The following is a 12624-nucleotide window of genomic DNA, read 5'->3' on the forward strand; positions in this document are numbered from 1 at the left end:
ACTAAGTGGAACTCAGATGCGGTCAACTGTCACCTCCCTCTCACTCAGCACGGGGACACGCCGAGATGGCGTAACCTTGCGCTTTATAAATTTCTTTATTATTATTATTATTATGGACCTTCAAAACAAGCCTGAAAAAGTAGCCACCGCTGAATCTAATACTCACACCTTACAATCTGCATCCAAGTCATTGGAAGAACAGGTTTGCAGCCTCACGAAGCAGCAGCAGATATTGGCTGCTAAAATCGAGGCCCAGGAGGGCAGGGCCCAACAAAATAACATCAGAGCAGTTGGGGTCCCAGAAGGGTTGGAGGAACCTAACGTCGACCTTTTTGTGGAAGATCTGCTAGTCAATTTTCCTTGTTCTAAGCGCCTGTCAAAATTCATCTTGGTCTAATGGGCGCACAGGGCGCTGATCCCACTGCCAAAGCTGGGTGCTCCCCCATGCACCGTTATTGCCAGGGTCTTCAACTACAGAGACATCAACGCTGTACTTCAGGCAGCGCACTCACTTGGGGACTTGCAATAAGAAAACGCAACTTTGCTCTTTTTTCCGAATTTCACATTGAAAGTGCAGTGCCGCAGTTTGAAGATGTAAAGAGGGCACTCCTCGCTAAAGAATTGAAGTACATGATGTTCTTTCCAGCCAAGCTGTGTGTTATGGTGGAGGGAAGATCTTGGTTCTTTATATTCCAAGCAGAAGCGTGGGACTGGCTGGAAGACTGGCATACCTCGGAGAGGCAGCAACATCAGGGGGGCAGGTGAGGGCAGCCCCCAGGTCGACAGGGCAAAGATCTCCTAGCACTCAGTAACAGCCAGCAAACCAACGATGTGAAAGAAGAAGAAGTGTCATGAGCAATGTTCCCCCTAATATTTTTTTCCAAGCGCGGCAATAAAGGTTATCTGTGCACAGCAGACAGGCCTGCTTACAACAAAGGCATGCAAAAACTCACTATGAAAGTGATTGCAGTGCACGAACTGCCAAAATTAGGAGGTTCTGCCATTTAGTTGCATTTAAGAATCATTTTTAGTTCAGATATATCATACACTAACATGATCGTGTCAGTTCCCCAAAACATTTACTCTACCAGAACCTGCATAAATGGGTACAAAAATGACAGAACTAACATGTAGGTACCATTAAGTAAATTTTCTTTGAATAGTGTGGGGCAGCATTAAACAGAGCTCTCGTGTTTTCCCATGTAAGTCATGAGTAGATGATCCAGACATGGTGTTTCTTGCTATTGCATAACATGTATTTTTTCACCACATTATAACAACAAGATTATAAGCAGTAGAAAGCAAAGTTAAAAAGGATTGGCTGACGTTGGACAGTGCTATATGAGCTACCCATGCCTTGACATTGGACAGCAACAGTTATCTGCCTCTGGTGCCCAAACATACTCTGGATCATGTAAGAAGTGCAGCTTCATGCATGCAAGGAGTGGAAGGCAGGCCCCTTCATGGCACAAGGTTAAGATCACTGCCAGGCCTCCTGCTTTCTACCTAGAGTTTCCATCTGTTGGGGCTGGCACTTATTAGTTTGTTGTCTTCACCCAGCCTATATTGGCTCTTTTATCCCCCAGCTTCCTCTGGTGCACCTAGAAGCCCCAAGACCCCTTAGTGCTTCCAACTAACATTCCACCGGAGACTCTATCTCTGGCCCTGGTCTACCCAACTCAGGCTCTTCCTGACGCTGCCATGTCACTGACCAAACCTCTTCCTCTGCCAAAGGAACTGGCAGTTCATCCACTTCCAGTGGTCCAACCATTCGGAGCTGTTACAAACTGTGGCAAATTTTCAAAAGACAAAAGCCATTTTGATATGATCCCAATGCCATGCCCAACATTTGATGGAGAAAGAGTTCCTTGCAGGCCTTCACCTTGTGATAAGTGCTTTTGCAGGTTTGAAGGGATATTTGGCTCTTACTCAGATCACATTCAGATGGCCAATATCTTCAACCATAATAATGGTAAAGAAATGGGTAATCGTTTTTCCCTTATTAGCACAGAGGGTAGGTACAGGTTGGCTCTGCAGAACACAAGTGGCCTGTGCACATTCCCTGAGGTAGATCTGGAGAGTCCATCAACACTTCCAAGAGAAGAGGCGGCCTGCTTCATGGCTGTGCTACCCAAGATTGCTGAGGATTCCGGAATGTTATGTTATGTTATGTTAGTAACTTTTATTCAGCGCACAGCTGCCCCAGCGAAGGGGCGTCCTGGCGCCTGATCCAGTACCACAACACAACAAATCACCGCTGAAAAGAAACACGATCAATCAACAGAGGTGAACAAATAGGTTTTAATCGCGCGTCTGAAAAGAGTCAGGCTATCAAGGGCACGGATGTGGACAGGAAGGGAGTTCCATAATCCAGCCGCCATGACTCGAAATGAACGGCCGCCCATCCTACTCAGTCTGAATCTAGGCGCACTCACTAGATGAAGAGATTCCGACCTGAGAGACCGCCTAGGAACATACGGGGAGACAAGACCCACCAAGGCAGGAGGTGACGAAAATTTCAAGATCTTAAATGTCAGACAGAGTGCCTTGAATTTAATTCTCTGTCTGACCGGCAGCCAGTGAAGGGAGGTTAAAACTGCAGATACAGAGCACCGTCTCGGGAGGCCCACAATGGCCCGCGCAGCGGCATTCTGCACCCTCTGCAGTCTGGTGGCCTCGGCCTGGTTGACACCAAGCAACAGAGCACTCCCATAGTCCAGCCGAGAGAGAATCGCGGCTTGGACCACCAGTTGCCGAGTAGGGGGGTTGAAGAATTTGAGGACTGGTCTCAGTCCTCGCAGAATACCATAGCAGGTAGCTGCAATCTTCTTAGTATGGCTGGTAAAGGAGAGATTGGAATCCAGCCAGACCCCAAGTTCTTTACTTCGGCCGCTGGGATGGGAGTCACCCCCAATTCAATAGGCCACCATTGATCACCCCACAGTTCCGCTTGCTTTCCTAAGATCAGGACTTCGGTTTTCTTAGCGTTTAACTGCAAGCAGTTAGTACGCATCCAATTTGCCACGGCTAAAAGCCCTGCGCGAAACCTGGGGGCAGTCACCTCAGGGTCCCCACTGAGTGTCACCGCCAGCTGCGTGTCGTCGGCATACGATGTCATAGTTAAGCCAGTTTGTCTGACGACAGCAGCCAGCGGTTTCACATACAGGTTAAACAAAGTGGGGCTAAGCGCAGAGCCCTGAGGTACTCCTAGTCCCAAAGAGTGGAAAGAGGACTGACCAGGTGGAATTGCTACTTTAAAAAACCGGTCCGAAAGGAAGGAGCGGAACAATTGAAGAGCTTTCCCCTCAAGACCCACTTCCTCCAGCCTCCGCAGCAAAATGTCATGAGACACCGTATCGAATGCGGCGCTCAGGTCTAACAAAAGGAGCGCCGCTGTCTGCCCCGCATCCAGCACCGAACGCAGATGTTCGCTCATAAAGAGCAGCGCAGTTTCGGTGCTGTGTTGTGCGCGAAAACCATTCTGACTCTCGTCAAGAATATTATTGCGAGAGAGATGGGCAGACAAGATGGAATTTACGTGAGCCTCAGTGACCTTGGCGGTCCAGGGCAGGAGGGAGATGGGGCGGTAATTCTCAGGTAACAGAGGGTCAAGACTAGGCTTCTTCAAAATGGGGCTGACCACTGCTTGCTTCCAGGAGGCAGGAACCACGCCCTCAACTAGTGAGAGGTTGATCAACTCCAAAATCGGCTCACGGCATAGAGGCGGGAGAAGGGTAATAAACTCTGGCTTCAAAGGGTCTAGCCTTTGCCTTTGCCTGTGGATGAAAACACAGCTAACCACAAAGAGATTACGCAGTTGGCCTCCTCTGCATTGGATCCCTTGCTCCCTTTTCAACAAGGCCTTCATAGATCTCATTTTGGTCACATGGAGTGAACAAATTTCTGTTCAGATGGGAAATCATCAGGTCACCCAACACCTTCATCCATCACCTCAACCGTGCATGGCTCACTCCCGGAGACTCATAGCAGAAACCTGACTCTCCTTTCTACTCCCCAAGAGGGAATCTAAGAGGATAGAGGAAATGGGGAAGAAGTTGTCCTTTACAGGGAGCCTTGCGCTTTCGCTCCATGAAAGCGACTTGCCTTCTGTGTTTCCTGAATCTCCTTGATATCCGTTGGGACCATTTTGCGAAAGTGTTGCATGACGGTCAGGACACGGCCAAAGAGAACCTCTTCAGGTCTGGCCTATATACTGTGGAATCGTGGGGAGGCCCATGGGCTTCTTTATTGCCATGCATCACTATGTCTGGATGATCTCAACTGGCTGTTTGATGATGCGCAATTGAGTCTTATGGACATTCCAGTTGATGATGCTCATGTTTTTGGAAAGGTGGCTGACTTGCCCTTAGACCATTTTAAACATGTGTGTGGCATGGCCCGCTTATTGGGCTGGCTTCCCCTGCTTTTCGCTTCCACCGACAATACTGTAAGTTCAGGGATTACTCCCAAGGTATACGCTTTTGACAGTGCCTCCCTTGACAACCTGTGAAGTAGAAGTCCAAACATCTCTTTGGACAATACAGTGCACATGGTGGTACCAAGGGTCGCCATGGACAGTAGCAACAGTCCTCCTCTCCAGAACTGTAAAACCACTTGAGATTGCCCTTGAGGGAACACATGTGGCCTGTAAGGGGGGTGGGGAATGCCATTTCACTTGTTTCATTAGCTGTCCATCACTATGGAACATTGGTTCTTCTAGAGTGTTGAACACCGCACACCCTTCCAGTACATTTCCTCTCCCATTATGGATTTCCTTTGTCCCCTCAAATGACCATGCCTTCACTCTATCACAAGGTATTTTCCTTTTTGGCACTATCAGCACTTCAAAGAGGTGGGAGAACCATTGGAGGCTCGAGTCAGATGCTTGCCTCTGGATCACTTTGAAGTCTTCTTGGAATCTTAAGACTAAAACAAGCTGAGCTTTCATGTGTCTACTGCCTGCCACCCACACTCTAAGCTCCTGCGCCAACAATTGAAGACCAACATTAACCCTTGATGCATAGTACGAGAGAGAATAAGATACCCATCTAGTGCCACAGCTGGACAATGTGAAAGAAACTGGGATTAATCTTGGCTTCACTGCTTGACCACATTTTATGGTCTTAAGAAAATATTCTTTTTACCTGTGCCTTTTTTTCTTGATTATTGGATATGAGAGCATCTTGGAATATGTAAGGTGAGGATGTGTGATGCATAAACATATCTTGTGTTTGATTTAATTGACTATAATGTTGCTCAAATTACAATACGAATATAGGCCATATATAGGGTGTACATGACAACTGACTTTCCTCTTAGTTCACTAATGGCATTGTTATTATGGCAGGAGGCATGACTGTTTCTAAATTCATATTTAAAAATTCATATTTAAAAAATATCAGTTTTATTAAATGCTTTTCAATGCAGTGAAATATTCTGATTTACTAAAGGGAAATGCAACTGCATATTAAAGAAATATGCTTTCTGGAATTTTGAAGGGACTTACTCAGATTTTTTGTATAATATTTGTTGCATAATTTACACATCAGACATTATGAGAACTTGGCTCATGCACAGGCTGTTAGAGCCAAGCTATACCCTTGCCTCAGACCACCCTGTTAATTTGTTGACCCTCACACCTCTTATACTTCACTGTCAATATCTAAACAGCTATTTGTCTCCTTTGTGCCAAATGGCACAAATGCAACTTTCACTCTGTGCTCTACTGAGAGGTCAAAGATTGCACAAGCATGCTTTATGAACACCAGAATGACCCTGTGAGAGGCACTAGGAGAAACTCACACCACACTCTAACTTGTTACCCATCATAAACCCCATCCACACACTCAACTCACCCAAACACTTGGAGTAAATTCAGATTGCATGATGCACTGTACACGATTCATAAGCTGAATGAAAAAATAAATTACTGAAACACATCTGGCAAAATAAAATACTCCTAGGAAGCAGGATTGGATTTACCATGCAACACAAAGTCAAATAAGTGAAATGTAACAGGGACTGAATTGCTGATCTGTATATTTTTAGAGTTCTTGTATATATTACTGAGAGAAAAGTATGTTACCTGCAATATTAAGGGCAAGAACATAGTAGCTGGTGCGAACCCGCTTCTGTTTTCACTTGGAGCTAACCCACATAAACCCCTGGCCTCAGCCATTACACCACTGTAGGCTGGTTGAAACCTGAGAGGCCAGTCACATGCAAAACCTACTTTGATGCTCAAATCAACTGCTAAGTGTCCAATTAATTTTAGCAGACCACCCAAGGCCAACAGTCACACAGGACTGCTTTACTCCTCCTTACCAACACCCCCCAGCCTGCCCGCCTTCCTCCTTTAAGCACAAGGCCCATCACACAGTGCACGATTCCTGGTCTCCTACATCTAAATTATTTTCATAAAACACCCCAGCAGCTGTACCAGGCTGGTGGTGTCTGCAAAATATGCTCGTTCCTGCACAAAATGCCCCTGAGTGCCCTAACACTTCTCACAGACTTCTTACGGAGCTTCAGTGTCATCCTGCACCAAGAAAAGTTTTCAAGTCGCTGATTTAAATGGGCACTGGAAAAAGACTCCCTTTGTGCTTGTTCAGTGTGCGCACTCCACAAGAGAACCTGGGCGCTTTTAAATGGAAAGGTGCACAGGTGTGCACCCTAAAGGGAACATAGGTCATGAGAGACACTGCTGGATGTGGGATGAGTACCCAATTGCACTATACTTAGGGCTGTCCCATGGACTGAGGTCTAGACAGACTGTGGAAAATCCCTTCTGGGTACCAATATTTGGACTTAGATCCTTCACTACTACAGTGGAGAAGTGTGGCTCAATGGTTAGAGCAGCAGACCCTGATGCAGAGATCTAGCCCGGGACCAGGGTTCAATTCCCCGCCTCGGCGGGTCTTGGGCTCAAAAATTCCACGGACCTGATAATTCACGCCTCGGTGCCTAGTCTAATCATGGGTCCCACTCTGTGACTCTGGGCAATAGCTTGCTTAATCTCCACAACGGCCCCCACAACGCTAAGGATGCCTGGCCTCCACCTTGGGGGTGCCCAGGAGTGGGCACCTCACAGGGAAAGCCAGGATGGGTTCCACAGCGGTATTCGTACAAGCGCCTTGAGACCCTTGCGGGTGAGTAGTGCGCTATACAAGTATCAATTTACATTACTGGCTTGCATGGAGGGCGCAGGGCACTGACTCACTTTTTTGATATGGAGGATCCTAGGGGAGAGTAATGATAAATGTGCAACTTTGAGCGCTCGGGGAATGAGGATTCGGGAGCATGAGGGACTGTGCGATTGATCAATCTATTGGCAATACATGGAAATGACTGCACAGTTGGTCTCTCAAGGGTCTGTGAGTGTCTTGAGCAGTTGATAATATAATGGTGGAGCAGCCAACCCTTGAAATGTGCATTGTTCAGTTTAGGGCAACAGGTAATCTGCAAATTGGGGTGGTGGGCATTTCTCGACCCACAATGCAGGGTGGTAGGGAGGGGGCGGTCATGGAAATGTTATGTTTTTATACTTGTGGTTACATGGCGAAACAGGGGAGGGGAGCAACCCGACTATGGGCAGAGGGTAGGCACAGTACAGTGTCACATCAACTGGGGACACAGGCTCATGCAGACCTGAAAATCCGGTCATGGAACATGGATCGATAGTCCACTATGTAATGTACCATTACAGGCACATTTGCATTCAGTGTGTGGACATAGCACATACACTATTCAAGAGTGTTACCACCATGCATTGTGCCATCACAGAAAACACATATATTGTAGCCTTTCTGTGTTATGCCATGGTGTGCTACTTGCAAATACACATTGCCAGTACACACATTCCCCAGGAGTGCACTGCACAACACTTCACCCTTCATGTAGGGTACTTCTCGCAAGCACACCTACACACTACACTCAGCACGCACTACATCTCTTGTGTAATGTATTCCTCTCCAGTATACATCCACCCAGTACACTCATTCACCATGTATGCACTACACAGCACTGCTCTATCCCTGAAATATACTTATCCTAGGCACACATGCATTCAGTGCAGAGTCACCCCTCCTGCGCTGTGCAGCACTCTTCATCTAACTGATGTAGGGCAAGGGTAAGTTAAGCACACAGCAGATAAACTTCAAAAGGTGAGTGAGCCGGTAGCCCTCATTCCAGTGACACAGGTTAAAAAGGACCTACCCACTCCTACTGATCACTACACGGTATGCTGCTACCACCGAACTCGTGCAGCACAATTCTTGGTGAAGGTGGTAGTCTTCCCCCAGTATGAGGGTAGAGTTTTGGGCACCCCTCCCAGTCCACAAAGACCTTAATCTACCAGAAACATGATCCGTGTTTGCCTGTGAAAACAAAAATCAGCATTAGGGATCCAGACAAAGTACAGTTGGACACTCTGGGCATGGGTACATGTCTGTAACCAATGCAGATGCTTTCTCCATCCCAACAGCTAAATACTGTAGAATGCATAGTCTAGAGTGTCACATTTAATCTATAGTGATCACTCATTTTAACCAAATCTAGTGGGATTTGTTCTCACCAAAAACGTCTAGTTTACAAATACCCTTAAACAAATTAGATTCATTTTAACTAGAACAACAATCTTAAAAAGGGAACTGAATAGGAAATACTGTTTGTATATTTCTCAAGGTATTACTTTCTTAAACTTCAGCCGCCTGGTATCTTCGAGGAAGCTGTCACATGCTTAACAGTTGTGAGATAATTATCAGCTTCATTGGTTCAGCCTTGAGCAAGGTTCTTAACCTTCGATGGACCAACGCTGCTAATGTTCCTGTTTCTTTATCTCTTTTGATGAACCAACGCTGCCAATGGACTTTTTTCTTTATCTCTTTCACAACCCTTAAGCTCCTCTTGAAGGTGTTGTGTTTCTATCAGTAAACTGCCACAGCTAAGGCTATAGTGTTCAAGATTTTTCTTCATATTTTATTTATTTTAGGATTACTTTAGCACTGATCTGTATAAAGCCCTTCTAAGCAGATGAGTTCTCATGTATGTTTGACCTTATGTTGGTTTAATAATTAGCTTTGTTCTTTTCATTTCTTGTAATTGAATATTGTAGTGTGCCCATCTCTATATATAATTTATATTATGGCTTTTTTATCAGTATTTGGTTTCGAAAAAGGTATTTAATAAAAACCATGATAAAAGGGTTATATTTCTGCAGTAAGGTAAAATCAGATCTTCCTTTATCAATATAACTGCTCCAAAAAGCATTCCAGCCAGGTATCTCTCTGCAGTGAGGAGAAAAGATTTGTATTGGAGTCAAAATTGAAAATGCAGCTTTTTTGACTACTCCATTAAGTGTCCCCACCTCTATGGATGTGCATGCAACTCAAAATATCAAAGTTAACTTTATTTGCAAATTAATCCTCCTTTAACCCTTCTACCACCACCAATGTCATGAAACCTAAGATTCCTGCACTCAGTTTAACTTGTTAACAGTTTCCCAAATTTCATACACATTTATAAAAGAGCACCAACGTTATAAGCACTTGTAGCAGTTTTCACTTTTTTAACCCAATCCCTCACCCATACAGTCACTGACACATGCACTCACTTGCCCATACAGCCATTCACTCACCCACTCACAGACATATAGTCACTGACACAACCACTCAGTCTCCCATACTGCTACTAACACACATGCTCATTCTCCCATAAATGCACTCACACACACCCTCACCAATACAAGCACTCACACATCCGCTTACATACCCACATACCATCCGACTAATCCACTCAGCCACTTATACAGGAACTCACTCACTCATAAACTCACTTATACCATTTTTCTTTTTTTAAACCAAGGTAAGTGCTTCTGCAAAGAACCTTTTTTTTTACTTTTCTGAACTTTTTTTGGGGGGGTTTGTGTTTTTTAACATTGTGTTATTTTTTGGTAGTTTTTTCATTTAAAATAGAAACTGGAAAAATAAACGTTAAAACAAAATATTCAATACTTGGGCAACAAGTGTTGTAAAAAATAAATACATAACACTTGTAGTTTCTAGCTGCTTCTAAAACTGCAGCAATGGACTGTTCTCCAACAGTCAAAACTTTTTAATATCGGTACAAAATGTCCCAATTTTTTCTAGTTCTAGTGCTCCTTCTGTGAGTTGTTGCTGAACGTCAGGTGGAAGGGTGCCTCCAGGAGCAAATGGCATTGTAGATGTTTCCAATGCACGACGCTGACTCTGCTCCCTTGCCAAGTATCTTGAATGTATTGTTTTTAAGTGCTTCAGCATGCGTGTGATCCCACAGGAATATTTTTTAGACGTTGCTCTGGAGAGGATCTTCGCACACAGGATAACCTTCACATGTTTGGCGATTACCATTTTTCTCCAGAGAGGAAGATGAAAACTCCTAGGCTATTGACTGATTCTTAGAAGGGCGTTCCTCCTCATAAAAACTAGCATCCCTCTCCTCTTGCTGTTGTTCTCCATTTTTTCCACATGCCATATTAAAGCAAAACAATGGAAAAATGTCAAATAAAGTAATATTAAGTGAAAAACTGGAGCAAACATATCCTCCAATTTTACCAATGATAGATAAAAGAAATTAAATCCGGGTGGGGTCTTCCTTTTTAGGATCATGGAAAGTGTTTCATCCAATTAAATCCCATTATTCAGTAGTCACATGGGTTTCGCGACTGCCGACGCAGTCACGATTTTAGGGCCTGTAATAAAGCAATCTTATAACGTAAATGTACTTATCAAACCTATGTTTTTATGTCATATTAGTAAATCACTGACCTCAAATGATATGTGTATATGGGGCATATGTATCAAATACCGTTATTGCGATTCTCAAATAGCGATTTTTAGAGAATCGATATTCGAGAATCGCAAAACGGGATGTAATAAAAAAATCACAAATATTTTGTGATTCCTTGGCATTCCTTAATTGCAATTAAGGAACACCTTCCCATTCATTCCTATGGGCTAGGAGGCCCATAGGAATAAATGGGAAGACATTCTCAATTTGCGATTCGCAGTTAGAGAATTTTAAATTGAGAATGCAATTTCAAGGGTGCCAGGGTGTCAAAAGGACACCCTGTTGCACCCCTGAAATATGTATGTGTGCACATGTGGTGCACATACATGCCCTCAGGACATGTATGTGTGGCACATGGCACTTTGAAAATAGCAAAAAAGTACTTTTTTCAAAGAATTCGCAAATTACCACCAACTGTCAGCTGGTGGTAAGTTGCGATTTCTTATGCCAAATTCTCACAACTTAGGTGCTGTCTACATCGCATTTAAGGAATCGCAATTTGTGGTTCCTTAAATGTAGTCACAAAATAGAGAAACGCAAATTTTGCAATTCTCTAATTTGCAATGGCCTTTTGGGATGATAGGTCTTTTCCCGTTCGCAAACGGGCTGATTCTGAGAATCGGCCCATTTCCGAACGGGAAAAGGGTTTGATACATATGCCTCTATATGTTTTTACTCTATTCCTAAAAAAAACACAATTTTTTAAATACATGCTGGACAAGAATGTACGTATAGCTACTTTCTATGACAGATTCACAAATAGAAAAAAAATAGAAAAAAGGGCATCTGGTCGCATCTGTTCCTTGCAAGAAAGAATGTGCCTGTGAATAACAAATTATCTTAACTTGCTGGACTTGGCAAAGGTAAAGAAAGTGTGTTTTCTCAGCAATTCCACATTAAAAATTGATCTGAAATCTTTGGTGAATGAGAATACATCATTGATCCATCGGAGCGCAATATGTAGTGCCAGTTCACAAGTGGGTTCTTTCTTGCCCTCTCCGGCTGAGAGCAGAGTCCATGGTTCTCCCCTTAAATTACTGCAAGTATGCAAATATGCAAAATTACCTTGAGGCTTTGGCGATTTGGCCCCGCTCCGTCCATCTTAGTAGTATGTAAAGGTCTTCCCATCTTTTTCCAGGATAATGGACATCTTACAAAAAGGTACCCCAGCACATTTTCAGCAGATTTTAGTGATGCGTTCTTGATGCTGAATAATATAAGTACACCTCCACCAAACAAAAAAGCACTTACTTTATATAGTTAAGAGGATGTACTCTTGTTTGGTGGAGATTCACCTCTTTTTTGTCTTGTCTTCTCTATAGGAGTATTCATGTTATCACAGAATTCTGGATAAAGATGCATGATGAACAGTCACATTGCCAAAGCGTACACAACATTACTGGAGACATTTCCTCCAGGTCATTACACAGCTGTACTGTACAATATGCACTAGACATTTACCCAGCGAAGTAGCACGTATTAATTTTGTAGTAGAAAGTACTCTAATAGGGTAGGCATTTTGTGCAAAGCTGTGGACTCTTGTTGGATAAAGGAGCAGGTGAGGTCACCTTTTGGCCCACTCACTCACACAGCTACTGACACACCCACATCGACACTCAGACACCCATTCAGCCACTCTCACATACACTCACAGACCCACACAGCCACTCACACTCATTTACACACCCATACAGTCATTCACCTACCCACTCACTGACCTATACAGCCACTCACACACCCACTCTGAAAGGTTACACATTAAAGTTAGGAAATGAAGTGAAAAAACAAAGTTTACATGGA

Source organism: Lissotriton helveticus, chromosome 3_1 (assembly GCF_964261635.1).
Source record: "Lissotriton helveticus chromosome 3_1, aLisHel1.1, whole genome shotgun sequence".
NCBI lineage: Eukaryota > Metazoa > Chordata > Amphibia > Caudata > Salamandridae > Lissotriton > Lissotriton helveticus.